This window comes from Chaetodon trifascialis, chromosome 11 (assembly GCF_039877785.1).
Source record: "Chaetodon trifascialis isolate fChaTrf1 chromosome 11, fChaTrf1.hap1, whole genome shotgun sequence".
Classification (NCBI taxonomy): Eukaryota; Metazoa; Chordata; class Actinopteri; order Chaetodontiformes; family Chaetodontidae; genus Chaetodon; species Chaetodon trifascialis.
Window position 1 is genome coordinate 23934709 of NC_092066.1, and position 25114 is coordinate 23959822.

The 25114-nt window shown below is 47.0% G+C and overlaps 16 non-coding genes across 16 annotated transcripts; all 16 read right to left on the reverse strand.

Annotated features, from left to right (window-relative positions):
• Positions 1-675: 675 nt before the first annotated feature.
• On the reverse strand, positions 676-793 carry LOC139339681 (U5 spliceosomal RNA). Its single transcript, XR_011602811.1, has one exon. It is a non-coding gene; the product is annotated as a U5 spliceosomal RNA (small nuclear RNA).
• A 373-nt stretch (positions 794-1166) lies between these two features.
• LOC139339623 (U2 spliceosomal RNA) lies at positions 1167-1357 on the reverse strand. The gene has a single exon (XR_011602758.1). It is a non-coding gene; the product is annotated as a U2 spliceosomal RNA (small nuclear RNA).
• Positions 1358-2226: 869 nt separating this feature from the next.
• Positions 2227-2391, reverse strand: LOC139339621 (U1 spliceosomal RNA). Its single transcript, XR_011602756.1, has one exon. It is a non-coding gene; the product is annotated as a U1 spliceosomal RNA (small nuclear RNA).
• A 1098-nt stretch (positions 2392-3489) lies between these two features.
• LOC139339682 (U5 spliceosomal RNA) lies at positions 3490-3607 on the reverse strand. The gene has a single exon (XR_011602812.1). It is a non-coding gene; the product is annotated as a U5 spliceosomal RNA (small nuclear RNA).
• Positions 3608-3980: 373 nt separating this feature from the next.
• LOC139339624 (U2 spliceosomal RNA) lies at positions 3981-4171 on the reverse strand. Its single transcript, XR_011602759.1, has one exon. It is a non-coding gene; the product is annotated as a U2 spliceosomal RNA (small nuclear RNA).
• Positions 4172-5025: 854 nt separating this feature from the next.
• LOC139339632 (U1 spliceosomal RNA) lies at positions 5026-5190 on the reverse strand. The gene has a single exon (XR_011602767.1). It is a non-coding gene; the product is annotated as a U1 spliceosomal RNA (small nuclear RNA).
• A 1100-nt stretch (positions 5191-6290) lies between these two features.
• Positions 6291-6406, reverse strand: LOC139339714 (U5 spliceosomal RNA). The gene has a single exon (XR_011602843.1). It is a non-coding gene; the product is annotated as a U5 spliceosomal RNA (small nuclear RNA).
• A 373-nt stretch (positions 6407-6779) lies between these two features.
• LOC139339652 (U2 spliceosomal RNA) lies at positions 6780-6975 on the reverse strand. The gene has a single exon (XR_011602786.1). It is a non-coding gene; the product is annotated as a U2 spliceosomal RNA (small nuclear RNA).
• Positions 6976-12870: 5895 nt separating this feature from the next.
• Positions 12871-13035, reverse strand: LOC139339645 (U1 spliceosomal RNA). The gene has a single exon (XR_011602779.1). It is a non-coding gene; the product is annotated as a U1 spliceosomal RNA (small nuclear RNA).
• Positions 13036-14135: 1100 nt separating this feature from the next.
• On the reverse strand, positions 14136-14251 carry LOC139339715 (U5 spliceosomal RNA). The gene has a single exon (XR_011602844.1). It is a non-coding gene; the product is annotated as a U5 spliceosomal RNA (small nuclear RNA).
• Positions 14252-14624: 373 nt separating this feature from the next.
• Positions 14625-14819, reverse strand: LOC139339657 (U2 spliceosomal RNA). The gene has a single exon (XR_011602790.1). It is a non-coding gene; the product is annotated as a U2 spliceosomal RNA (small nuclear RNA).
• Positions 14820-20714: 5895 nt separating this feature from the next.
• On the reverse strand, positions 20715-20879 carry LOC139339656 (U1 spliceosomal RNA). The gene has a single exon (XR_011602789.1). It is a non-coding gene; the product is annotated as a U1 spliceosomal RNA (small nuclear RNA).
• Positions 20880-21979: 1100 nt separating this feature from the next.
• Positions 21980-22095, reverse strand: LOC139339716 (U5 spliceosomal RNA). The gene has a single exon (XR_011602845.1). It is a non-coding gene; the product is annotated as a U5 spliceosomal RNA (small nuclear RNA).
• Positions 22096-22468: 373 nt separating this feature from the next.
• On the reverse strand, positions 22469-22659 carry LOC139339633 (U2 spliceosomal RNA). Its single transcript, XR_011602768.1, has one exon. It is a non-coding gene; the product is annotated as a U2 spliceosomal RNA (small nuclear RNA).
• Positions 22660-23500: 841 nt separating this feature from the next.
• Positions 23501-23665, reverse strand: LOC139339668 (U1 spliceosomal RNA). The gene has a single exon (XR_011602798.1). It is a non-coding gene; the product is annotated as a U1 spliceosomal RNA (small nuclear RNA).
• Positions 23666-24765: 1100 nt separating this feature from the next.
• Positions 24766-24881, reverse strand: LOC139339717 (U5 spliceosomal RNA). The gene has a single exon (XR_011602846.1). It is a non-coding gene; the product is annotated as a U5 spliceosomal RNA (small nuclear RNA).
• Positions 24882-25114: the final 233 nt, after the last annotated feature.

The following is a 25114-nucleotide window of genomic DNA, read 5'->3' on the forward strand; positions in this document are numbered from 1 at the left end:
GGACATTTGGTTTTGGTCTATATCTTTTGAGTCATTTGAGCTACCCTACTAAGTCCTGGTGTGCTCCATAGAGGACATCCTGGCCTTTCCAATGATATCTCACGTGTTTGGGTGGGATGAGGGGAACTTTGTTTTGACGCTGAGACAAAATGGAGACTGCAGCAAAACGCAAATGCCAGGAAAAGAGAAAAGATAAGTCAAATATTGTTAAGATAATGTTTTTTTGGTCATCATATATTTTCTTGTTTAAGAACATGTCAGGAATCATAAATTGGAGTCAGAGTTCAGTTCAAATTTTTGTTAGGAAAAATAATAGTCACGTTATGAATGTTTAATCATGTCAGTTTTGCTCAGTGGTTCAACAAAAGATACAGGCCAAATGTTCAGTTTCATTTAAAAAAATGCATTGACATTCTTGTCAGCCTATTATGATTTCATTGTGTTATGGTAAAAGTGTTCTGTTGGCCACTACAGTGGACATGCTGTAAAATCTGAACTACAAATTTTTTTATTTTTTTTTTCAAAATTTCTAAATTGCGAGTTGTTGTTTTAGCTCCAAAGAGGCAGGAAATCACAAAAGAAAAAGAAAAAGAAAAGAAATTGAAATATACTTTTTTTCTCCCTGAGCGTTTTGTGTGTGTGACCGTCGGCGATGCTGATATTCACAAAAGCACGAGGCTCAGCCAAGAGGCAGAGCCGTCCAAAAATAGGTGCAACTCATTGGTGTTCCTTTCCACGGAAGTCTTTAGTAAAAGGCGAAAGACTTGTGCGATATGAAGAGAAACCTGAGTAAGTACGGCCCTCCCCTGTACGGCAGCCAAGACCTGGTGTCGTCCCAGTCACTTCGCTCATGGTAGGCCTCGCTCCTTGTTGCACTGTCCCGACCGCAACCTCTGGCTGCATTTTTATCAGGCCTCATCCCGCCGTCGATTGCCTTTGCTCCTTCCCCCTTCCCCCGCAGCCGTAATGGCTGACACGCAGTGATCGGAGAGCAGGAGACTGCCGGGGTTCCCAGTCAACAGCCAACAGATTGATCTCCTGCAGGTCGACTTGCAACGCAACGAGCGCCCTCCATGCTGAGCCTGGCTTCTTGATCGGCTGTCAAGACGAGCGACGGAGCTCTCGCTCTGCGTCAAGTTTTGATTTTGATTTTGCACAAGGCTGAAGGAAGGTGCACCGTTCCCAGCAGCACTGCAATACCGGGTCGATGCATGGAGTGAACGGAGCAAGCCCCTTTTTCAGCTCCCAGCGCTAAAAATCCATTTAATATGTTGTCCCCGTATAGAGGACATATCAGATATTAAACTGATAAGAACAGATACTACACTTGATCTTAGCCAAAAGGCCGAGAAGCGATGAGGTTCAGCGGTTTGCTGGCCCAGGCCACCCCCTGGAACAGTGCGCACACGTCGTGGTGCAAGCGTTTGACTTGCGCATAAGTAGGGCAGGCGCTGAGCACCTCCACCCAAGCGCTCCCTGGCTCAGCCCTGGCCGTCTTGTGTGTGTCTGTGTGAGCGACGGCGCTGTTGATATTCACAAATGCACGAGGCTCAGCCAAGTGGCAGAGCCATCCAAAAATAGGTGCAAGTCATTGGTGTTCCTTTCCACAGAAGTCAATTTCAATTTTTCCATTTTGTGACGTTTATTAAGTCCATTGCAGGGGTAACGTCAAAGTACACAAATTACTTACACACGATTACATTTAAGATTCAGCTTTCCCATTTAAATACCATTAAATACCAATCTTTCCATAATTGTTATTTCAGCTAAAACAGGTCATACATCATCAAACAAAGGGGTGTTTGGAACTCTCCACTGCAAAAGCTTTCTTTTCTTTTCTTTTCTTTTCTTTTCTTTTCTTTTCTTTTCTTTTCTTTTCTTTTCTTGACTTTTCTTGACTTATCTTTTAGAATATAATCATTCAGATAGATTTCATAACAATTTCTTGTGGGACACAAAACCCTCTCTAGTTGGCATCCTGCAAAGCTGACCAACTCATCACAGTCAGGTGTCCTGACTCTTTGGTCTGTTTCTGAAAAGTTCAAAACACTTCTGTCATTTGACTAAGACGTGTGGCACGCGCACGTTGGACGTAAAGTTCTTTCTCTCTATTGTAGGAAAAAATAACAAACAGCGACTTGGCATGCGGTTTCTGTCCCTGAGAAAGCAGCCACAGGCCTTGCAGTCACGGCAGACGACCGTTTTGTTTATCTTCAACACTATGACGAGGGGAGAGCGCGTACGCAGTCCCCCACTACCACAAATTATGCAGTCGAGATTCCCACATGTGGGGAATTCGCACAGGTCAGCACATCCCTTAGTGCAATGGATGCGCCTCGCCATGGGTGAACCACCTTGTTGATCATGGTATCTCCCCTGCCAGGTAAGTATGAATTGAAGGTGCCGTTGACAGGCGACTAAGTCCTGGACACGGCAACCTATCTGAGGGTACGGACAAGGCATAATCCCACAGTCAGGTGCCCTTAGCATTAGCTCACCTTCAGTGGTTGTTGCAGAAAATCACATTGACTCAAAAGATGTTAACTGGCATCCTGCAAAGCTGACCAACTCATCACAATCAGGTGCCCTGACTCTTTTGGCTGTTTCTGAAAAGTTCAAAACACTTCGGTCATTCGACTAAGACGTGTGGTAGGTGCACGTTGGACGTCAATTTGTTCCCTGCTTTTCTATGAAAAAACAAAAAACAAACAAACAGCGACTTGGCATGCAGTTTCTGTCTCTGAGAAAGCAACCACAGGGCTGCAGCAGCATATTCTCCTGAGACCCAGCCTATTCATTTATGTCCTCTGCAGTGGACATTTGGTTTTGGTCTATATCTTTTGAGTCATTTGAGCTACCCTACTAAGTCCTGGTGTGCTCCATAGAGGACATCCTGGCCTTTCCAATGATATCTCACGTGTTTGGGTGGGATGAGGGGAACTTTGTTTTGACGCTGAGACAAAATGGAGACTGCAGCAAAACGCAAATGCCAGGAAAAGAGAAAAGATAAGTCAAATATTGTTAAGATAATGTTTTTTTGGTCAGCATATATTTTCTTGTTTAAGAACATGTCAGGAATCATAAATTGGAGTCAGAGTTCAGTTCAAATTTTTGTTAGGAAAAATAATAGTCACGTTATGAATGTTTAATCATGTCAGTTTTGCTCAGTGGTTCAACAAAAGATACAGGCCAAATGTTCAGTTTCATTTAAAAAAATGCATTGACATTCTTGTCAGCCTATTATGATTTCATTGTGTTATGGTAAAAGTGTTCTGTTGGCCACTACAGTGGACATGCTGTAAAATCTGAACTACAAATTTTTTTATTTTTTTTTTCAAAATTTCTAAATTGCGAGTTGTTGTTTTAGCTCCAAAGAGGCAGGAAATCACAAAAGAAAAAGAAAAAGAAAAGAAATTGAAATATACTTTTTTTCTCCCTGAGCGTTTTGTGTGTGTGACCGTCGGCGATGCTGATATTCACAAAAGCACGAGGCTCAGCCAAGAGGCAGAGCCGTCCAAAAATAGGTGCAACTCATTGGTGTTCCTTTCCACGGAAGTCTTTAGTAAAAGGCGAAAGACTTGTGCGATATGAAGAGAAACCTGAGTAAGTACGGCCCTCCCCTGTACGGCAGCCAAGACCTGGTGTCGTCCCAGTCACTTCGCTCATGGTAGGCCTCGCTCCTTGTTGCACTGTCCCGACCGCAACCTCTGGCTGCATTTTTATCAGGCCTCATCCCGCCGTCGATTGCCTTTGCTCCTTCCCCCTTCCCCCGCAGCCGTAATGGCTGACACGCAGTGATCGGAGAGCAGGAGACTGCCGGGGTTCCCAGTCAACAGCCAACAGATTGATCTCCTGCAGGTCGACTTGCAACGCAACGAGCGCCCTCCACGCTGAGCCTGGCTTCTTGATCGGCTGTCAAGACGAGCGACGGAGCTCTCGCTCTGCGTCAAGTTTTGATTTTGATTTTGCACAAGGCTGAAGGAAGGTGCACCGTTCCCAGCAGCACTGCAATACCGGGTCGATGCATGGAGTGAACGGAGCAAGCCCCTTTTTCAGCTCCCAGCGCTAAAAATCCATTTAATATGTTGTCCCCGTATAGAGGACATATCAGATATTAAACTGATAAGAACAGATACTACACTTGATCTTAGCCAAAAGGCCGAGAAGCGATGAGGTTCAGCGGTTTGCTGGCCCAGGCCACCCCCTGGAACAGTGCGCACACGTCGTGGTGCAAGCGTTTGACTTGCGCATAAGTAGGGCAGGCGCTGAGCACCTCCACCCAAGCGCTCCCTGGCTCAGCCCTGGCCGTCTTGTGTGTGTCTGTGTGAGCGACGGCGCTGTTGATATTCACAAATGCACGAGGCTCAGCCAAGTGGCAGAGCCATCCAAAAATAGGTGCAAGTCATTGGTGTTCCTTTCCACAGAAGTCAATTTCAATTTTTCCATTTTGTGACGTTTATTAAGTCCATTGCAGGGGTAACGTCAAAGTACACAAATTACTTACACACGATTACATTTAAGATTCAGCTTTCCCATTTAAATACCATTAAATACCAATCTTTCCATAATTGTTATTTCAGCTAAAACAGGTCATACATCATCAAACAAAGGGGTGTTTGGAACTCTCCACTGCAAAAGCTTTCTTTTCTTTTCTTTTCTTTTCTTTTCTTTTCTTTTCTTTTCTTGACTTTTCTTGACTTATCTTTTAGAATATAATCATTCAGATAGATTTCATAACAATTTCTTGTGGGACACAAAACCCTCTCTAGTTGGCATCCTGCAAAGCTGACCAACTCATCACAGTCAGGTGTCCTGACTCTTTGGTCTGTTTCTGAAAAGTTCAAAACACTTCTGTCATTTGACTAAGACGTGTGGCACGCGCACGTTGGACGTAAAGTTCTTTCTCTCTATTGTAGGAAAAAATAACAAACAGCGACTTGGCATGCGGTTTCTGTCCCTGAGAAAGCAGCCACAGGCCTTGCAGTCACGGCAGACGACCGTTTTGTTTATCTTCAACACTATGACGAGGGGAGAGCGCGTACGCAGTCCCCCACTACCACAAATTATGCAGTCGAGATTCCCACATGTGGGGAATTCGCACAGGTCAGCACATCCCTTAGTGCAATGGATGCGCCTCGCCATGGGTGAACCACCTTGTTGATCATGGTATCTCCCCTGCCAGGTAAGTATGAATTGAAGGTGCCGTTGACAGGCGACTAAGTCCTGGACACGGCAACCTATCTGAGGGTACGGACAAGGCATAATCCCACAGTCAGGTGCCCTTAGCGTTAGCTCACCTTCAGTGGTTGTTGCAGAAAATCACATTGACTCAAAAGATGTTAACTGGCATCCTGCAAAGCTGACCAACTCATCACAATCAGGTGCCCTGACTCTTTTGGCTGTTTCTGAAAAGTTCAAAACACTTCGGTCATTCGACTAAGACGTGTGGTAGGTGCACGTTGGACGTCAATTTGTTCCCTGCTTTTCTATGAAAAAACAAAAAACAAACAAACAGCGACTTGGCATGCAGTTTCTGTCTCTGAGAAAGCAACCACAGGGCTGCAGCAGCATATTCTCCTGAGACCCAGCCTATTCATTTATGTCCTCTGCAGTGGACATTTGGTTTTGGTCTATATCTTTTGAGTCATTTGAGCTACCCTACTAAGTCCTGGTGTGCTCCATAGAGGACATCCTGGCCTTTCCAATGATATCTCACGTGTTTGGGTGGGATGAGGGGAACTTTGTTTTGACACTGAGACAAAATGGAGACTGCAGCAAAACGCAAATGCCAGGAAAAGAGAAAAGATAAGTCAAATATTGTTAAGATAATGTTTTTTTGGTCATCATATATTTTCTTGTTTAAGAACATGTCAGGAATCATAAATTGGAGTCAGAGTTCAGTTCAAATTTTTGTTAGGAAAAATAATAGTCACGTTATGAATGTTTAATCATGTCAGTTTTGCTCAGTGGTTCAACAAAAGATACAGGCCAAATGTTCAGTTTCATTTAAAAAAATGCATTGACATTCTTGTCAGCCTATTATGATTTCATTGTGTTATGGTAAAAGTGTTCTGTTGGCCACTACAGTGGACATGCTGTAAAATCTGAACTACAAATTTTTTTATTTTTTTTTTCAAAATTTCTAAATTGCGAGTTGTTGTTTTAGCTCCAAAGAGGCAGGAAATCACAAGAGAAAAAGAAAAATAAAAGAAATTGAAATATACTTTTTTTCTCGCTGAGCGTTTTGTGTGTGTGACCGACGGCGATGCTGATATTCACAAAAGCACGAGGCTCAGCCTAGAGGCAGAGCCGTCCAAAAATAGGTGCAACTCATTGGTGTTCCTTTCCACGGAAGTCTTTAGTAAAAGGCGAAAGACTTGTGCGATATGAAGAGAAACCTGAGTAAGTACGGCCCTCCCCTGTACGGCAGCCAAGACCTGGTGTCGTCCCAGTCACTTCGCTCATGGTAGGCCTCGCTCCTTGTTGCACTGTCCCGACCGCAACCTCTGGCTGCATTTTTATCAGGCCTCATCCCGCCGTCGATTGCCTTTGCTCCTTCCCCCTTCCCCCGCAGCCGTAATGGCTGACACGCAGTGATCGGAGAGCAGGAGACTGCCGGGGTTCCCAGTCAACAGCCAACAGATTGATCTCCTGCAGGTCGACTTGCAACGCAACGAGCGCCCTCCACGCTGAGCCTGGCTTCTTGATCGGCTGTCAAGACGAGCGACGGAGCTCTCGCTCTGCGTCAAGTTTTGATTTTGATTTTGCACAAGGCTGAAGGAAGGTGCACCGTTCCCAGCGGCACTGCAATACCGGGTCGATGCATGGAGTGAACGGAGCAAGCCCCTTTTTCAGCTCCCAGCGCTAAAAATCCATTTAATATGTTGTCCCCGTATAGAGGACATATCAGATATTAAACTGATAAGAACAGATTTTTTTTTTTTTTTTTTTTTTTTTTTTTTCCCTTTAATTCATTGCTCATAATACACATACATTTCCATGTAACTTCCAACATATGACATCCATCACAAAATAATAGCAAAGAAAAATAACATGAAATGCATTGTCGCCAGACCTACAATTCACCCCTGATTCCCTGGCATCAACCCAAATCCACCTTTCCATCTCTCTAGAGCAGCATGCCTCCCCCACTTAACAATGTCCCTGTTAACTCTCCCCTTCACACTTGCCTCAACTCTCTTGATTACCCATTCTACGTTGTTTTTTCTATTTTTCTGCACAAGGTCCTGCCTTGCCCTCCACAAGTTGCTCTTAACTAGGCTAACAATGAACCAGACCGAGAAAGTAGCCCCACCCAAGACCCGCCCCAACCCTCTTTCGACCTTAGCCCATGACAGTTTTAAACAAGGGACTTTCTGACGTAGCCATGTTTCCACTCTACCCCATACCACCTGAGCAAAGAAACAATCCCACATAATATGTCTCGTTGTCTCCTCTCCTGAACACGTAGACCTAGGGCACACTGGTGATCTTGCCAGCCCATGCCGGAACATAGTTTCCCTTACTGGCAGGCACTTATGGAGACATAGCCAGTTCAAGTCTTTAAGACCATTGTCAAGCCCCCGTGGCTGAATCTCCCTCCACACCCTAGTAGGTGTCCCTACCACTGCTGGTGCAGTTACTCTCTGCACTACCTCTTTATAGAGGACCCTGTGATCTATTCTTACTGTTCCTTCTGATGCCTCTGGATGTGCTCTCAGCCATTTGGCTGCATGGCAATAGTGCCAGGGCTGCTGCTCCGACCGTGGTGCCACATTGGTCCAGTCCATCATCTGTCTTGCCTGATAAGCAAAAAAAAGACGTAGGAAGTACCCCGAGGGATGCCTCACATGATCAGACAATTGCTTACACAGAAAGGACACGAAAATGCTGTCCAACTTCAGCGGGAAGTGTGGCACGGCTCTGCCCCCTTCTTCAATGCCAGCTAGCATGCGCACCCTTGCCACGTACTCATATCTGCCTCCCCACATGAAGGAGAAAACAAGGCGCATGAGTGGCCTCCTCATACTGACAGGCAGTGGGTACACATATGCCAAGAATAGGAGGGTAGGCAAAATGTCCACTTTCAAGACAAGCACCTTCCCTATCAATGTTAGGTGCCTGCTCTTCCATAGTTGGAGCTTCTTCTGGACGGCCGATAAGCGCTTGGTCCAGTTGACTGTGGCACTGTAGGCTGTCTCAAAGCAGACCCCCAGTACCTTCAGGGGTCCTGTGCAGAGTGACAGTCCCCCTGGCACATCCACCCTCCCTTTCCACTGCCCAAAAAACTTGACAGATGATTTGGCATGGTTAATCTTAGCACCAGCCACCTGACCAAACTTCCTGAAAACCTCCAATGATTGCATGAGGCATTCATCACTGTCCAGCAGCAGAGTGGTGTCATCAGCGTACTGAGAAAGCTTGACCCTGAGGCCGCCGCTGCCAGGCACCAAGAAACCTTTCACACGCTGGTCAGCCCGTATTGCTGCTGCCAGGGGCTCTATGTACAGTATGTAAAGCAAAGGTGAAAGCGGGCACCCTTGTCTTACCCCAGAATGCAAACTGAACACTTCACCCAGATGACCATTTACTGAAACCCTGCTCCCCACCCCAGTGTACAGTGTGCGCAACCACCCTACAAAACCCTGACCAAAACCTAACCTCTCTAACACCCTAAACATAAAACCCCAATTAACTCTGTCGAAAGCTTTTTCCTGATCCAGGCCGACCACCATAAGCGGCAGGTTCCTGTCCTCTGTCCACGCCACAACATCCCGTATTAGCTGCAGGTTCCATCTCGCTGAGCGCCCTGCCACCCCACATGTCTGGTCCACATGGACCACGTGTGGAAGTGCCATGCCCATACGAGTCGCCAAGACCTTTGCCAGGAGCTTATAATCCACACACAGCATGGTCAGCGGCCGCCAGTTACAAAGGTCAGTGCGATCCCCTTTCTTATATAGGAGGGACAACACCCCTGTGGCCATGGACCCACCCATGGCTCCGGTCGAGAGCACTGAGGACAGCACCTCTAACACCACTGGCCCGAGGACATCCCAAAACTTAACATAGAACTCAACAGGGAGTCCGTCAATGCCAGGTACCTTCCTCCTGTTCATCGTCTTGAGAGCCCCCTCTAGCTCTTGGAGGGTAAGTGGGGCTTCCAAAGCCTGTGCTACGTCTCCTGGCACCCGTTGGGTCAGGAAGTCTAAGAAGACCTCCCCCCCGTCTATGTCCACCTCTTTTTCCATGAAAGTGGTGCTATAGTGCTCAGTGGCAACACGCAACATCCCCCCAGCCCCTGACACCACCACACCGGGTTTGTCTCTCAGTCCAGTCACCACTTGTTTTCTCCGACCAGCCTGCACTGAACCAAAAAACCCAGCAGAACATGTCTCTGCATTCTCCATATATTCCCAGCGAGACCGCAATAGGTATGCTCGGGCTCTGTTCTCAAAGATGTCCCTGAGCTGTGCCTTCAAGGAGTCGCAAACCTGCTGAGACACAGGACCACCACAATTTGCCTTAGCGTACTCAAGTTCGAGCAGGCTCTGAAGGTGACATATCACCCTCCGTGCACACCTCATCTTCTTTTTACAGTATATCGAGCAAAATTCCTTAATCCTTCCTTTGGCAATTTCCCACCACTCAATCACCCCAGTGCACATTGATCTCAATCCTATTAAACCATTGAAAAACCAACAGAAAGTCTGCCTGAAAACATCCTCATCCAGTACACTTATGTTGAGACGCCAAAACCCCGGTCCAAAAGCCGGTAAGCATGAGCGCACCTCAAAAAATAAACAGTCATGATCAGAAAAAAAGACCGGGAGCATTCTACCCGCTGACAAAACCAAAGATCTAGTAAAAAACAAATAATCCAAACGCCTGGCCATGCTCCGTGAGTTACGCCAGGTGGGACCGTCCATGAGTGGACTGACCCTCTTTCCCCCATCCACCAGACCATGACCGGCCATAAGCTGTGAGATGTAAAGACTACTTGTGTCACCCCCTTTCCCCAACTCCACATTAAAATCACCACCTATAACCACCTGCCTATTTGTGACCAGGTGCGGCTGTACTAACTCAAATGCTTCCTTCCTTTCTGCTGGAGTGTGTGGACTGTACACCACAATTACCCTCAGTTTGTACGTGCCCCATGCAATATCTGCACCCATGATCCTCCCCTGAACAATTACAAAAGTATCTTCAATACTAATTTCTCTTACACCAAACAAAATCCCAACCCCCGTAGAGTGAACACCCCCTACGCTCCAAACTGACCCCCCGTCCATCCACTCCCTTGTAAAAACCCCAACATCCCTGTTATCCCGCAAATGAACCTCCTGCAATAAACAAATGGAAATACGCTGAGCGCTTACAAAATCAAAAACAACCCGTCTCTTAACAGGGTTCCTCATTCCCCTCACATTTAATGAACAAACCTTGATGTAACCAATTATATTAAGAAAAGTCAGTCCCACCGGAAAACAAAAACAAAAGAAAAACCCTCTTCTTATTCTACTGAGAGAAAAGTCCTTCACTGTCCATCTGGTCCGCCCAAGAAAAGGGCACTGTATTTGGGGAGGTTGTGGACCTATCAGGACCCACATATGCATCCCCACTTAATGGGGATGGTAACACATACAGACCGTGTGAGAGTTCAGGATCCAACCCAAATTCTACTGGGAACAAGTCTCCTGCATTGGTCTGGGACTGATCCTTTGCTCCCTTTCGGGCCTCCTGCCTGATATCCCCTTCACCCCACTCTTTGACCCCTCCCTCCCTTAAGCCCCCTGCATTTCTACTGTCACCCCCATCAACTGTGGGCTTCCCCTTCTCCCCTTTTACTACTCCCTTGGGCCTTTTGTTGTGCCCGCTCTCCACATTGTTATTCTCTTCCAGTGGAAGCCCATCTCCTAAAACCTCTGAAAGACTTCTTGCCCCATGCTTCACTCTAGAGGAGCCAGGGACAGGAGACAAGGAGAGGGGAACGACCTCCCCATCAGCTGAGGGTGCCAGTCCTCCATCATCTGCAGTAGAAGCGTTGGCCAATCCTTGCTCCCGCAGTTCATCCTCCGCCCCACCCCCGGAAACACGAGCAGCTGCCTCCACTTGCACTGATGTAATTGGAGCAGCCTCTACTCGGGTAGATCTTCCCTGTGCAGCCTTGGCTCCCTCATTAGCCCTGCTTGCAGTAACGGCTTCAGCAAAGGTCTTCTTTCGGCTAGGACAGCTGCGATACAGGTGATCCTCTCCCCCACAACCATGGCAGGTCTTTGGTGCTGGGCAGTCTTTGGCCTCATGTCCTCCCTGCCCACAGAAACGGCAGCGATCTCCGGTGCAGTGGGCCTCTGTGTGGCCAGACTGCCGGCAGCGTCGACAGAAAGCTGGTTGCCGTGCATAGTACAAATACCCGCGATCACTACCAAGGCTGAAGAAAGCAGGTGGATGCCTGAGCTGATCAGCTCCTTCAGGATCTGCATTCAACAGCACTTGGAACTGTCGTCTCCCAGTCCAAAACCCCCAAGAGTCATTCACATACCTTGCTGCTGAAGCCACTTCTCCATACTGCCCCAAAAATTGAGACAAAGCAAGGTCTGTCACAAACAGGTTGAACATATGAATTGTGACCACCCGGAAATTTGGTTTGTCCAAATTCAGCACTTGGTAGCTTGCTAGTGGCATTGTGTTGCCTTCCTTGCTGCAAACCTCTACCATCCGTCTGTAGACGTCCTCATTCCTCATGGTCACGTCAAAGGCTTTCTCCTGCTGGTTCCATCGTATGCAGAACACGTCTTCCACTTTCAGATGCAGGAGCCCCATGATCACATCCTTGCAGAAACGTGCTCTGGACAGCACGTCTTCTTGAGCTGATCTTGTCTTGAACCGCAGCGTGTATCTCAGCCCGACCTTTGGGGTCGACTGGTCTTTAATGGCCAATGCAGCCATCGCTCCCGTGGATGTCCCCTTGTCTGAGATAGCGAAACAAATCCCACTTGATCTTAGCCAAAAGGCCGAGAAGCGATGAGGTTCAGCGGTTTGCTGGCCCAGGCCACCCCCTGGAACAGTGCGCACACGTCGTGGTGCAAGCGTTTGACTTGCGCATAAGTAGGGCAGGCGCTGAGCACCTCCACCCAAGCGCTCCCTGGCTCAGCCCTGGCCGTCTTGTGTGTGTCTGTGTGAGCGACGGCGCTGTTGATATTCACAAATGCACGAGGCTCAGCCAAGTGGCAGAGCCATCCAAAAATAGGTGCAAGTCATTGGTGTTCCTTTCCACAGAAGTCAATTTCAATTTTTCCATTTTGTGACGTTTATTAAGTCCATTGCAGGGGTAACGTCAAAGTACACAAATTACTTACACACGATTACATTTAAGATTCAGCTTTCCCATTTAAATACCATTAAATACCAATCTTTCCATAATTGTTATTTCAGCTAAAACAGGTCATACATCATCAAACAAAGGGGTGTTTGGAACTCTCCACTGCAAAAGCTTTCTTTTCTTTTCTTTTCTTTTTTCTTTTCTTGACTTTTCTTGACTTATCTTTTAGAATATAATCATTCAGATAGATTTCATAACAATTTCTTGTGGGACACAAAACCCTCTCTAGTTGGCATCCTGCAAAGCTGACCAACTCATCACAGTCAGGTGTCCTGACTCTTTGGTCTGTTTCTGAAAAGTTCAAAACACTTCTGTCATTTGACTAAGACGTGTGGCACGCGCACGTTGGACGTAAAGTTCTTTCTCTCTATTGTAGGAAAAAATAACAAACAGCGACTTGGCATGCGGTTTCTGTCCCTGAGAAAGCAGCCACAGGCCTTGCAGTCACGGCAGACGACCGTTTTGTTTATCTTCAACACTATGACGAGGGGAGAGCGCGTACGCAGTCCCCCACTACCACAAATTATGCAGTCGAGATTCCCACATGTGGGGAATTCGCACAGGTCAGCACATCCCTTAGTGCAATGGATGCGCCTCGCCATGGGTGAACCACCTTGTTGATCATGGTATCTCCCCTGCCAGGTAAGTATGAATTGAAGGTGCCGTTGACAGGCGACTAAGTCCTGGACACGGCAACCTATCTGAGGGTACGGACAAGGCATAATCCCACAGTCAGGTGCCCTTAGCATTAGCTCACCTTCAGTGGTTGTTGCAGAAAATCACATTGACTCAAAAGATGTTAACTGGCATCCTGCAAAGCTGACCAACTCATCACAATCAGGTGCCCTGACTCTTTTGGCTGTTTCTGAAAAGTTCAAAACACTTCGGTCATTCGACTAAGACGTGTGGTAGGTGCACGTTGGACGTCAATTTGTTCCCTGCTTTTCTATGAAAAAACAAAAAACAAACAAACAGCGACTTGGCATGCAGTTTCTGTCTCTGAGAAAGCAACCACAGGGCTGCAGCAGCATATTCTCCTGAGACCCAGCCTATTCATTTATGTCCTCTGCAGTGGACATTTGGTTTTGGTCTATATCTTTTGAGTCATTTGAGCTACCCTACTAAGTCCTGGTGTGCTCCATAGAGGACATCCTGGCCTTTCCAATGATATCTCACGTGTTTGGGTGGGATGAGGGGAACTTTGTTTTGACGCTGAGACAAAATGGAGACTGCAGCAAAACGCAAATGCCAGGAAAAGAGAAAAGATAAGTCAAATATTGTTAAGATAATGTTTTTTTGGTCATCATATATTTTCTTGTTTAAGAACATGTCAGGAATCATAAATTGGAGTCAGAGTTCAGTTCAAATTTTTGTTAGGAAAAATAATAGTCACGTTATGAATGTTTAATCATGTCAGTTTTGCTCAGTGGTTCAACAAAAGATACAGGCCAAATGTTCAGTTTCATTTAAAAAAATGCATTGACATTCTTGTCAGCCTATTATGATTTCATTGTGTTATGGTAAAAGTGTTCTGTTGGCCACTACAGTGGACATGCTGTAAAATCTGAACTACAAATTTTTTTATTTTTTTTTTCAAAATTTCTAAATTGCAAGTTGTTGTTTTAGCTCCAAAGAGGCAGGAAATCACAAAAGAAAAAGAAAAATAAAAGAAATTGAAATATACTTTTTTTCTCCCTGAGCGTTTTGTGTGTGTGACCGTCGGCGATGCTGATATTCACAAAAGCACGAGGCTCAGCCTAGAGGCAGAGCCGTCCAAAAATAGGTGCAACTCATTGGTGTTCCTTTCCACGGAAGTCTTTAGTAAAAGGCGAAAGACTTGTGCGATATGAAGAGAAACCTGAGTAAGTACGGCCCTCCCCTGTACGGCAGCCAAGACCTGGTGTCGTCCCAGTCACTTCGCTCATGGTAGGCCTCGCTCCTTGTTGCACTGTCCTGACCGCAACCTCTGGCTGCATTTTTATCAGGCCTCATCCCGCCGTCGATTGCCTTTGCTCCTTCCCCCTTCCCCCGCAGCCGTAATGGCTGACACGCAGTGATCGGAGAGCAGGAGACTGCCGGGGTTCCCAGTCAACAGCCAACAGATTGATCTCCTGCAGGTCGACTTGCAACGCAACGAGCGCCCTCCACGCTGAGCCTGGCTTCTTGATCGGCTGTCAAGACGAGCGACGGAGCTCTCGCTCTGCGTCAAGTTTTGATTTTGATTTTGCACAAGGCTGAAGGAAGGTGCACCGTTCCCAGCGGCACTGCAATACCGGGTCGATGCATGGAGTGAACGGAGCAAGCCCCTTTTTCAGCTCCCAGCGCTAAAAATCCATTTAATATGTTTTCCCCGTATAGAGGACATATCAGATATTAAACTGATAAGAACAGATTTTTTTTTTTTTTTTTTTTTTTTTTTTTCCCTTTAATTCATTGCTCATAATACACATACATTTCCATGTAACTTCCAACATATGACATCCATCACAAAATAATAGCAAAGAAAAATAACATGAAATGCATTGTCGCCAGACCTACAATTCACCCCTGATTCCCTGGCATCAACCCAAATCCACCTTTCCATCTCTCTAGAGCAGCATGCCTCCCCCACTTAACAATGTCCCTGTTAACTCTCCCCTTCACACTTGCCTCAACTCTCTTGATTACCCATTCTACGTTGTTTTTTCTATTTTTCTGCACAAGGTCCTGCCTTGCCCTCCACAAGTTGCTCTTAACTAGGCTAACAATGAACCAGACCGAGAAAGTAGCCCCACCCAAGACCCGCCCCAACCCTCTTTCGACCTTAGCCCATGACAGTTTTAAACAAGGGACTTTCTGACGTAGCCATGTTTCCACTCTACCCCATACCACCTGAGCAAAGAAACAATCCCACATAATATGTCTCGTTGTCTCCTCTCCTGAACACGTAGACCTAGGGCACACTGGTGATCTTGCCAGCCCATGCCGGAACATAGTTTCCCTTACTGGCAGGCACTTATGGAGACATAGCCAGTTCAAGTCTTTAAGACCATTGTCAAGCCCCCGTGGCTGAATCTCCCTCCACACCCTAGTAGGTGTCCCTACCACTGCTGGTGCAGTTACTCTCTGCACTACCTCTTTATAGAGGACCCTGTGATCTATTCTTACTGTTCCTTCTGATGCCTCTGGATGTGCTCTCAGCCATTTGGCTGCATGGCAATAGTGCCAGGGCTGCTGCTCCGACCGTGGTGCCACATTGGTCCAGTCCATCATCTGTCTTGCCTGATAAGCAAAAAAAAGACGTAGGAAGTACCCCGAGGGATGCCTCACATGATCAGACAATTGCTTACACAGAAAGGACACGAAAATGCTGTCCAACTTCAGCGGGAAGTGTGGCACGGCTCTGCCCCCTTCTTCAATGCCAGCTAGCATGCGCACCCTTGCCACGTACTCATATCTGCCTCCCCACATGAAAGAGAAAACAAGGCGCATGAGTGGCCTCCTCATACTGACAGGCAGTGGGTACACATATGCCAAGAATAGGAGGGTAGGCAAAATGTCCACTTTCAAGACAAGCACCTTCCCTATCAATGTTAGGTGCCTGCTCTTCCATAGTTGGAGCTTCTTCTGGACTGCCGATAAGCGCTTGGTCCAGTTGACTGTGGCACTGTAGGCTGTCTCAAAGCAGACCCCCAGTACCTTCAGGGGTCCTGTGCAGAGTGACAGTCCCCCTGGCACATCCACCCTCCCTTTCCACTGCCCAAAAAACTTGACAGATGATTTGGCATGGTTAATCTTAGCACCAGCCACCTGACCAAACTTCCTGAAAACCTCCAATGATTGCATGAGGCATTCATCACTGTCCAGCAGCAGAGTGGTGTCATCAGCGTACTGAGAAAGCTTGACCCTGAGGCCGCCGCTGCCAGGCACCAAGAAACCTTTCACACGCTGGTCAGCCCGTATTGCTGCTGCCAGGGGCTCTATGTACAGTATGTAAAGCAAAGGTGAAAGCGGGCACCCTTGTCTTACCCCAGAATGCAAACTGAACACTTCACCCAGATGACCATTTACTGAAACCCTGCTCCCCACCCCAGTGTACAGTGTGCGCAACCACCCTACAAAACCCTGACCAAAACCTAACCTCTCTAACACCCTAAACATAAAACCCCAATTAACTCTGTCGAAAGCTTTTTCCTGATCCAGGCCGACCACCATAAGCGGCAGGTTCCTGTCCTCTGTCCACGCCACAACATCCCGTATTAGCTGCAGGTTCCATCTCGCTGAGCGCCCTGCCACCCCACATGTCTGGTCCACATGGACCACATGTGGAAGTGCCATGCCCATACGAGTCGCCAAGACCTTTGCCAGGAGCTTATAATCCACACACAGCATGGTCAGCGGCCGCCAGTTACAAAGGTCAGTGCGATCCCCTTTCTTATATAGGAGGGACAACACCCCTGTGGCCATGGACCCACCCATGGCTCCGGTCGAGAGCACTGAGGACAGCACCTCTAACACCACTGGCCCGAGGACATCCCAAAACTTAACATAGAACTCAACAGGGAGTCCGTCAATGCCAGGTACCTTCCTCCTGTTCATCGTCTTGAGAGCCCCCTCTAGCTCTTGGAGGGTAAGTGGGGCTTCCAAAGCCTGTGCTACGTCTCCTGGCACCCGTTGGGTCAGGAAGTCTAAGAAGACCTCCCCCCCGTCTATGTCCACCTCTTTTTCCATGAAAGTGGTACTATAGTGCTCAGTGGCAACACGCAACATCCCCCCAGCCCCTGACACCACCACACCGTGTTTGTCTCTCAGTCCAGTCACCACTTGTTTTCTCCGACCAGCCTGCACTGAACCAAAAAACCCAGCAGAACATGTCTCTGCATTCTCCATATATTCCCAGCGAGACCGCAATAGGTATGCTCGGGCTCTGTTCTCAAAGATGTCCCTGAGCTGTGCCTTCAAGGAGTCGCAAACCTGCTGAGACACAGGACCACCACAATTTGCCTTAGCGTACTCAAGTTCGAGCAGGCTCTGAAGGTGACATATCACCCTCCGTGCACACCTCATCTTCTTTTTACAGTATATCGAGCAAAATTCCTTAATCCTTCCTTTGGCAATTTCCCACCACTCAATCACCCCAGTGCACATTGATCTCAATCCTATTAAACCATTGAAAAACCAACAGAAAGTCTGCCTGAAAACATCCTCATCCAGTACACTTATGTTGAGACGCCAAAACCCCGGTCCAAAAGCCGGTAAGCATGAGCGCACCTCAAAAAATAAACAGTCATGATCAGAAAAAAAGACCGGGAGCATTCTACCCGCTGACAAAACCAAAGATCTAGTAAAAAACAAATAATCCAAACGCCTGGCCATGCTCCGTGAGTTACGCCAGGTGGGACCGTCCATGAGTGGACTGACCCTCTTTCCCCCATCCACCAGACCATGACCGGCCATAAGCTGTGAGATGTAAAGACTACTTGTGTCACCCCCTTTCCCCAACTCCACATTAAAATCACCACCTATAACCACCTGCCTATTTGTGACCAGGTGCGGCTGTACTAACTCAAATGCTTCCTTCCTTTCTGCTGGAGTGTGTGGACTGTACACCACAATTACCCTCAGTTTGTACATGCCCCATGCAATATCTGCACCCATGATCCTCCCCTGAACAATAACAAAAGTATCTTCAATACTAATTTCTCTTACACCAAACAAAATCCCAACCCCCGTAGAGTGAACACCCCCTACGCTCCAAACTGACCCCCCGTCCATCCACTCCCTCGTAAAAACCCCAACATCCCTGTTATCCCGCAAATGAACCTCCTGCAATAAACAAATGGAAATACGCTGAGCGCTTACAAAATCAAAAACAACCCGTCTCTTAACAGGGTTCCTCATTCCCCTCACATTTAATGAACAAACCTTGATGTAACCAATTATATTAAGAAAAGTCAGTCCCACCGGAAAACAAAAACAAAAGAAAAACCCTCTTCTTATTCTACTGAGAGAAAAGTCCTTCACTGTCCATCTGGTCCGCCCAAGAAAAGGGCACTGTATTTGGGGAGGTTGTGGACCTATCAGGACCCACATATGCATCCCCACTTAATGGGGATGGTAACACATACAGACCATGTGAGAGTTCAGGATCCAACCCAAATTCTACTGGGAACAAGTCTCCTGCATTGGTCTGGGACTGATCCTTTGCTCCCTTTCGGGCCTCCTGCCTGATATCCCCTTCACCCCACTCTTTGACCCCTCCCTCCCTTAAGCCCCCTGCATTTCTACAGTCACCCCCATCAACTGTGGGCTTCCCCTTCTCCCCTTTTACTACTCCCTTGGGCCTTTTGTTGTGCCCGCTCTCCACATTGTTATTCTCTTCCAGTGGAAGCCCATCTCCTAAAACCTCTGAAAGACTTCTTGCCCCATGCTTCACTCTAGAGGAGCGAGGGACAGGAGACAAGGAGAGGGGAACGACCTCCCCATCAGCTGAGGGTGCCAGTCCTCCATCATCTGCAGTAGAAGCGTTGGCCAATCCTTGCTCCCGCAGTTCATCCTCCGCCCCACCCCCGGAAACACGAGCAGCTGCCTCCACTTGCACTGATGTAATTGGAACAGCCTCTACTCGGGTAGATCTTCCCTGTGCAGCCTTGGCTCCCTCATTAGCCCTGCTTGCAGTAACGGCTTCAGCAAAGGTCTTCTTTCGGCTAGGACAGCTGCGATACAGGTGATCCTCTCCCCCACAACCATGGCAGGTCTTTGGTGCTGGGCAGTCTTTGGCCTCATGTCCTCCCTGCCCACAGAAACGGCAGCGATCTCCGGTGCAGTGGGCCTCTGTGTGGCCAGACTGCCGGCAGCGTCGACAGAAAGCTGGTTGCCGTGCATAGTACAAATACCCGCGATCACTACCAAGGCTGAAGAAAGCAGGTGGATGCCTGAGCTGATCAGCTCCTTCAGGATCTGCATTCAACAGCACTTGGAACTGTCGTCTCCCAGTCCAAAACCCCCAAGAGTCATTCACATACCTTGCTGCTGAAGCCACTTCTCCATACTGCCCCAAAAATTGAGACAAAGCAAGGTCTGTCACAAACGGGTTGAACATATGAATTGTGACCACCCGGAAATTTGGTTTGTCCAAATTCAGCACTTGGTAGCTTGCTAGTGGCATTGTGTTGCCTTCCTTGCTGCAAACCTCTACCATCCGTCTGTAGACGTCCTCATTCCTCATGGTCACGTCAAAGGCTTTCTCCTGCTGGTTCCATTGTATGCAGAACACGTCTTCCACTTTCAGATGCAGGAGCCCCATGATCACATCCTTGCAGAAACGTGCTCTGGACAGCACGTCTTCTTGAGCTGATCTTGTCTTGAACCGCAGCGTGTATCTCAGCCCGACCTTTGGGGTCGACTGGTCTTTAATGGCCAATGCAGCCATCGCTCCCGTGGATGTCCCCTTGTCTGAGATAGCTAAACAAATCCCACTTGATCTTAGCCAAAAGGCCGAGAAGCGATGAGGTTCAGCGGTTTGCTGGCCCAGGCCACCCCCTGGAACAGTGCGCACACGTCGTGGTGCAAGCGTTTGACTTGCGCATAAGTAGGGCAGGCGCTGAGCACCTCCACCCAAGCGCTCCCTGGTTCAGCCCTGGCCGTCTTGTGTGTGTCTGTGTGAGCGACGGCGCTGTTGATATTCACAAATGCACGAGGCTCAGCCAAGTGGCAGAGCCATCCAAAAATAGGTGCAAGTCATTGGTGTTCCTTTCCACAGAAGTCAATTTCAATTTTTCCATTTTGTGACGTTTATTAAGTCCATTGCAGGGGTAACGTCAAAGTACACAAATTACTTACACACGATTACATTTAAGATTCAGCTTTCCCATTTAAATACCATTAAATACCAATCTTTCCATAATTGTTATTTCAGCTAAAACAGGTCATACATCATCAAACAAAGGGGTGTTTGGAACTCTCCACTGCAAAAGCTTTCTTTTCTTTTCTTTTCTTTTTTCTTTTCTTGACTTTTCTTGACTTATCTTTTAGAATATAATCATTCAGATAGATTTCATAACAATTTCTTGTGGGACACAAAACCCTCTCTAGTTGGCATCCTGCAAAGCTGACCAACTCATCACAGTCAGGTGTCCTGACTCTTTGGTCTGTTTCTGAAAAGTTCAAAACACTTCTGTCATTTGACTAAGACGTGTGGCACGCGCACGTTGGACGTAAAGTTCTTTCTCTCTATTGTAGGAAAAAATAACAAACAGCGACTTGGCATGCGGTTTCTGTCCCTGAGAAAGCAGCCACAGGCCTTGCAGTCACGGCAGACGACCGTTTTGTTTATCTTCAGCACTATGACGAGGGGAGAGCGCGTACGCAGTCCCCCACTACCACAAATTATGCAGTCGAGATTCCCACATGTGGGGAATTCGCACAGGTCAGCACATCCCTTAGTGCAATGGATGCGCCTCGCCATGGGTGAACCACCTTGTTGATCATGGTATCTCCCCTGCCAGGTAAGTATGAATTGAAGGTGCCGTTGACAGGCGACTAAGTCCTGGACACGGCAACCTATCTGAGGGTACGGACAAGGCATAATCCCACAGTCAGGTGCCCTTAGCATTAGCTCACCTTCAGTGGTTGTTGCAGAAAATCACATTGACTCAAAAGATGTTAACTGGCATCCTGCAAAGCTGACCAACTCATCACAATCAGGTGCCCTGACTCTTTTGGCTGTTTCTGAAAAGTTCAAAACACTTCGGTCATTCGACTAAGACGTGTGGTAGGTGCACGTTGGACGTCAATTTGTTCCCTGCTTTTCTATGAAAAAACAAAAAACAAACAAACAGCGACTTGGCATGCAGTTTCTGTCTCTGAGAAAGCAACCACAGGGCTGCAGCAGCATATTCTCCTGAGACCCAGCCTATTCATTTATGTCCTCTGCAGTGGACATTTGGTTTTGGTCTATATCTTTTGAGTCATTTGAGCTACCCTACTAAGTCCTGGTGTGCTCCATAGAGGACATCCTGGCCTTTCCAATGATATCTCACGTGTTTGGGTGGGATGAGGGGAACTTTGTTTTGACGCTGAGACAAAATGGAGACTGCAGCAAAACGCAAATGCCAGGAAAAGAGAAAAGATAAGTCAAATATTGTTAAGATAATGTTTTTTTGGTCATCATATATTTTCTTGTTTAAGAACATGTCAGGAATCATAAATTGGAGTCAGAGTTCAGTTCAAATTTTTGTTAGGAAAAATAATAGTCACGTTATGAATGTTTAATCATGTCAGTTTTGCTCAGTGGTTCAACAAAAGATACAGGCCAAATGTTCAGTTTCATTTAAAAAAATGCATTGACATTCTTGTCAGCCTATTATGATTTCATTGTGTTATGGTAAAAGTGTTCTGTTGGCCACTACAGTGGACATGCTGTAAAATCTGAACTACAAATTTTTTTATTTTTTTTTTCAAAATTTCTAAATTGCGAGTTGTTGTTTTAGCTCCAAAGAGGCAGGAAATCACAAGAGAAAAAGAAAAATAAAAGAAATTGAAATATACTTTTTTTCTCCCTGAGCGTTTTGTGTGTGTGACCGACGGCGATGCTGATATTCACAAAAGCACGAGGCTCAGCCTAGAGGCAGAGCCGTCCAAAAATAGGTGCAACTCATTGGTGTTCCTTTCCACGGAAGTCTTTAGTAAAAGGCGAAAGACTTGTGCGATATGAAGAGAAACCTGAGTAAGTACGGCCCTCCCCTGTACGGCAGCCAAGACCTGGTGTCGTGCCAGTCACTTCGCTCATGGTAGGCCTCGCTCCTTGTTGCACTGTCCCGACCGCAACCTCTGGCTGCATTTTTATCAGGCCTCATCCCGCCGTCGATTGCCTTTGCTCCTTCCCCCTTCCCCCGCAGCCGTAATGGCTGACACGCAGTGATCGGAGAGCAGGAGACTGCCGGGGTTCCCAGTCAACAGCCAACAGATTGATCTCCTGCAGGTCGACTTGCAACGCAACGAGCGCCCTCCACGCTGAGCCTGGCTTCTTGATCGGCTGTCAAGACGAGCGACGGAGCTCTCGCTCTGCGTCAAGTTTTGATTTTGATTTTGCACAAGGCTGAAGGAAGGTGCACTGTTCCCAGCAGCACTGCAATACCGGGTCGATGCATGGAGTGAACGGAGCAAGCCCCTTTTTCAGCTCCCAGCGCTAAAAATCCATTTAATATGTTGTCCCCGTATAGAGGACATATCAGATATTAAACTGATAAGAACAGATACTACACTTGATCTTAGCCAAAAGGCCGAGAAGCGATGAGGTTCAGCGGTTTGCTGGCCCAGGCCACCCCCTGGAACAGTGCGCACACGTCGTGGTGCAAGCGTTTGACTTGCGCATAAGTAGGGCAGGCGCTGAGCACCTCCACCCAAGCGCTCCCTGGCTCAGCCCTGGCCGTCTTGTGTGTGTCTGTGTGAGCGACGGCGCTGTTGATATTCACAAATGCACGAGGCTCAGCCAAGTGGCAGAGCCATCCAAAAATAGGTGCAAGTCATTGGTGTTCCTTTCCACAGAAGTCAATTTCAATTTTTCCATTTTGTGACGTTTATTAAGTCCATTGCAGGGGTAACGTCAAAGTACACAAATTACTTACACACGATTACATTTAAGATTCAGCTTTCCCATTTAAATACCATTAAATACCAATCTTTCCATAATTGTTATTTCAGCTAAAACAGGTCATACATCATCAAACAAAGGGGTGTTTGGAACTCTCCACTGCAAAAGCTTTCTTTTCTTTTCTTTTCTTTTTTCTTTTCTTGACTTTTCTTGACTTATCTTTTAGAATATAATCATTCAGATAGATTTCATAACAATTTCTTGTGGGACACAAAACCCTCTCTAGTTGGCATCCTGCAAAGCTGACCAACTCATCACAGTCAGGTGTCCTGACTCTTTGGTCTGTTTCTGAAAAGTTCAAAACACTTCTGTCATTTGACTAAGACGTGTGGCACGCGCACGTTGGACGTAAAGTTCTTTCTCTCTATTGTAGGAAAAAATAACAAACAGCGACTTGGCATGCGGTTTCTGTCCCTGAGAAAGCAGCCACAGGCCTTGCAGTCACGGCAGACGACCGTTTTGTTTATCTTCAGCACTATGACGAGGGGAGAGCGCGTACGCAGTCCCCCACTACCACAAATTATGCAGTCGAGATTCCCACATGTGGGGAATTCGCACAGGTCAGCACATCCCTTAGTGCAATGGATGCGCCTCGCCATGGGTGAACCACCTTGTTGATCATGGTATCTCCCCTGCCAGGTAAGTATGAATTGAAGGTGCCGTTGACAGGCGACTAAGTCCTGGACACGGCAACCTATCTGAGGGTACGGACAAGGCATAATCCCACAGTCAGGTGCCCTTAGCATTAGCTCACCTTCAGTGGTTGTTGCAGAAAATCACATTGACTCAAAAGATGTTAACTGGCATCCTGCAAAGCTGACCAACTCATCACAATCAGGTGCCCTGACTCTTTTGGCTGTTTCTGAAAAGTTCAAAACACTTCGGTCATTCGACTAAGACGTGTGGTAGGTGCACGTTGGACGTCAATTTGTTCCCTGCTTTTCTATGAAAAAACAAAAAACAAACAAACAGCGACTTGGCATGCAGTTTCTGTCTCTGAGAAAGCAACCACAGGGCTGCAGCAGCATATTCTCCTGAGACCCAGCCTATTCATTTATGTCCTCTGCAGTGGACATTTGGTTTTGGTCTATATCTTTTGAGTCATTTGAGCTACCCTACTAAGTCCTGGTGTGCTCCATAGAGGACATCCTGGCCTTTCCAATGATATCTCACGTGTTTGGGTGGGATGAGGGGAACTTTGTTTTGACGCTGAGACAAAATGGAGACTGCAGCAAAACGCAAATGCCAGGAAAAGAGAAAAGATAAGTCAAATATTGTTAAGATAATGTTTTTTTGGTCATCATATATTTTCTTGTTTAAGAACATGTCAGGAATCATAAATTGGAGTCAGAGTTCAGTTCAAATTTTTGTTAGGAAAAATAATAGTCACGTTATGAATGTTTAATCATGTCAGTTTTGCTCAGTGGTTCAACAAAAGATACAGGCCAAATGTTCAGTTTCATTTAAAAAAATGCATTGACATTCTTGTCAGCCTATTATGATTTCATTGTGTTATGGTAAAAGTGTTCTGTTGGCCACTACAGTGGACATGCTGTAAAATCTGAACTACAAATTTTTTTATTTTTTTTTTCAAAATTTCTAAATTGCGAGTTGTTGTTTTAGCTCCAAAGAGGCAGGAAATCACAAGAGAAAAAGAAAAATAAAAGAAATTGAAATATACTTTTTTTCTCCCTGAGCGTTTTGTGTGTGTGACCGACGGCGATGCTGATATTCACAAAAGCACGAGGCTCAGCCTAGAGGCAGAGCCGTCCAAAAATAGGTGCAACTCATTGGTGTTCCTTTCCACGGAAGTCTTTAGTAAAAGGCGAAAGACTTGTGCGATATGAAGAGAAACCTGAGTAAGTACGGCCCTCCCCTGTACGGCAGCCAAGACCTGGTGTCGTCCCAGTCACTTCGCTCATGGTAGGCCTCGCTCCTTGTTGCACTGTCCCGACCGCAACCTCTGGCTGCATTTTTATCAGGCCTCATCCCGCCGTCGATTGCCTTTGCTCCTTCCCCCTTCCCCGCAGCCGTAATGGCTGACACGCAGTGATCGGAGAGCAGGAGACTGCCGGGGTTCCCAGTCAACAGCCAAC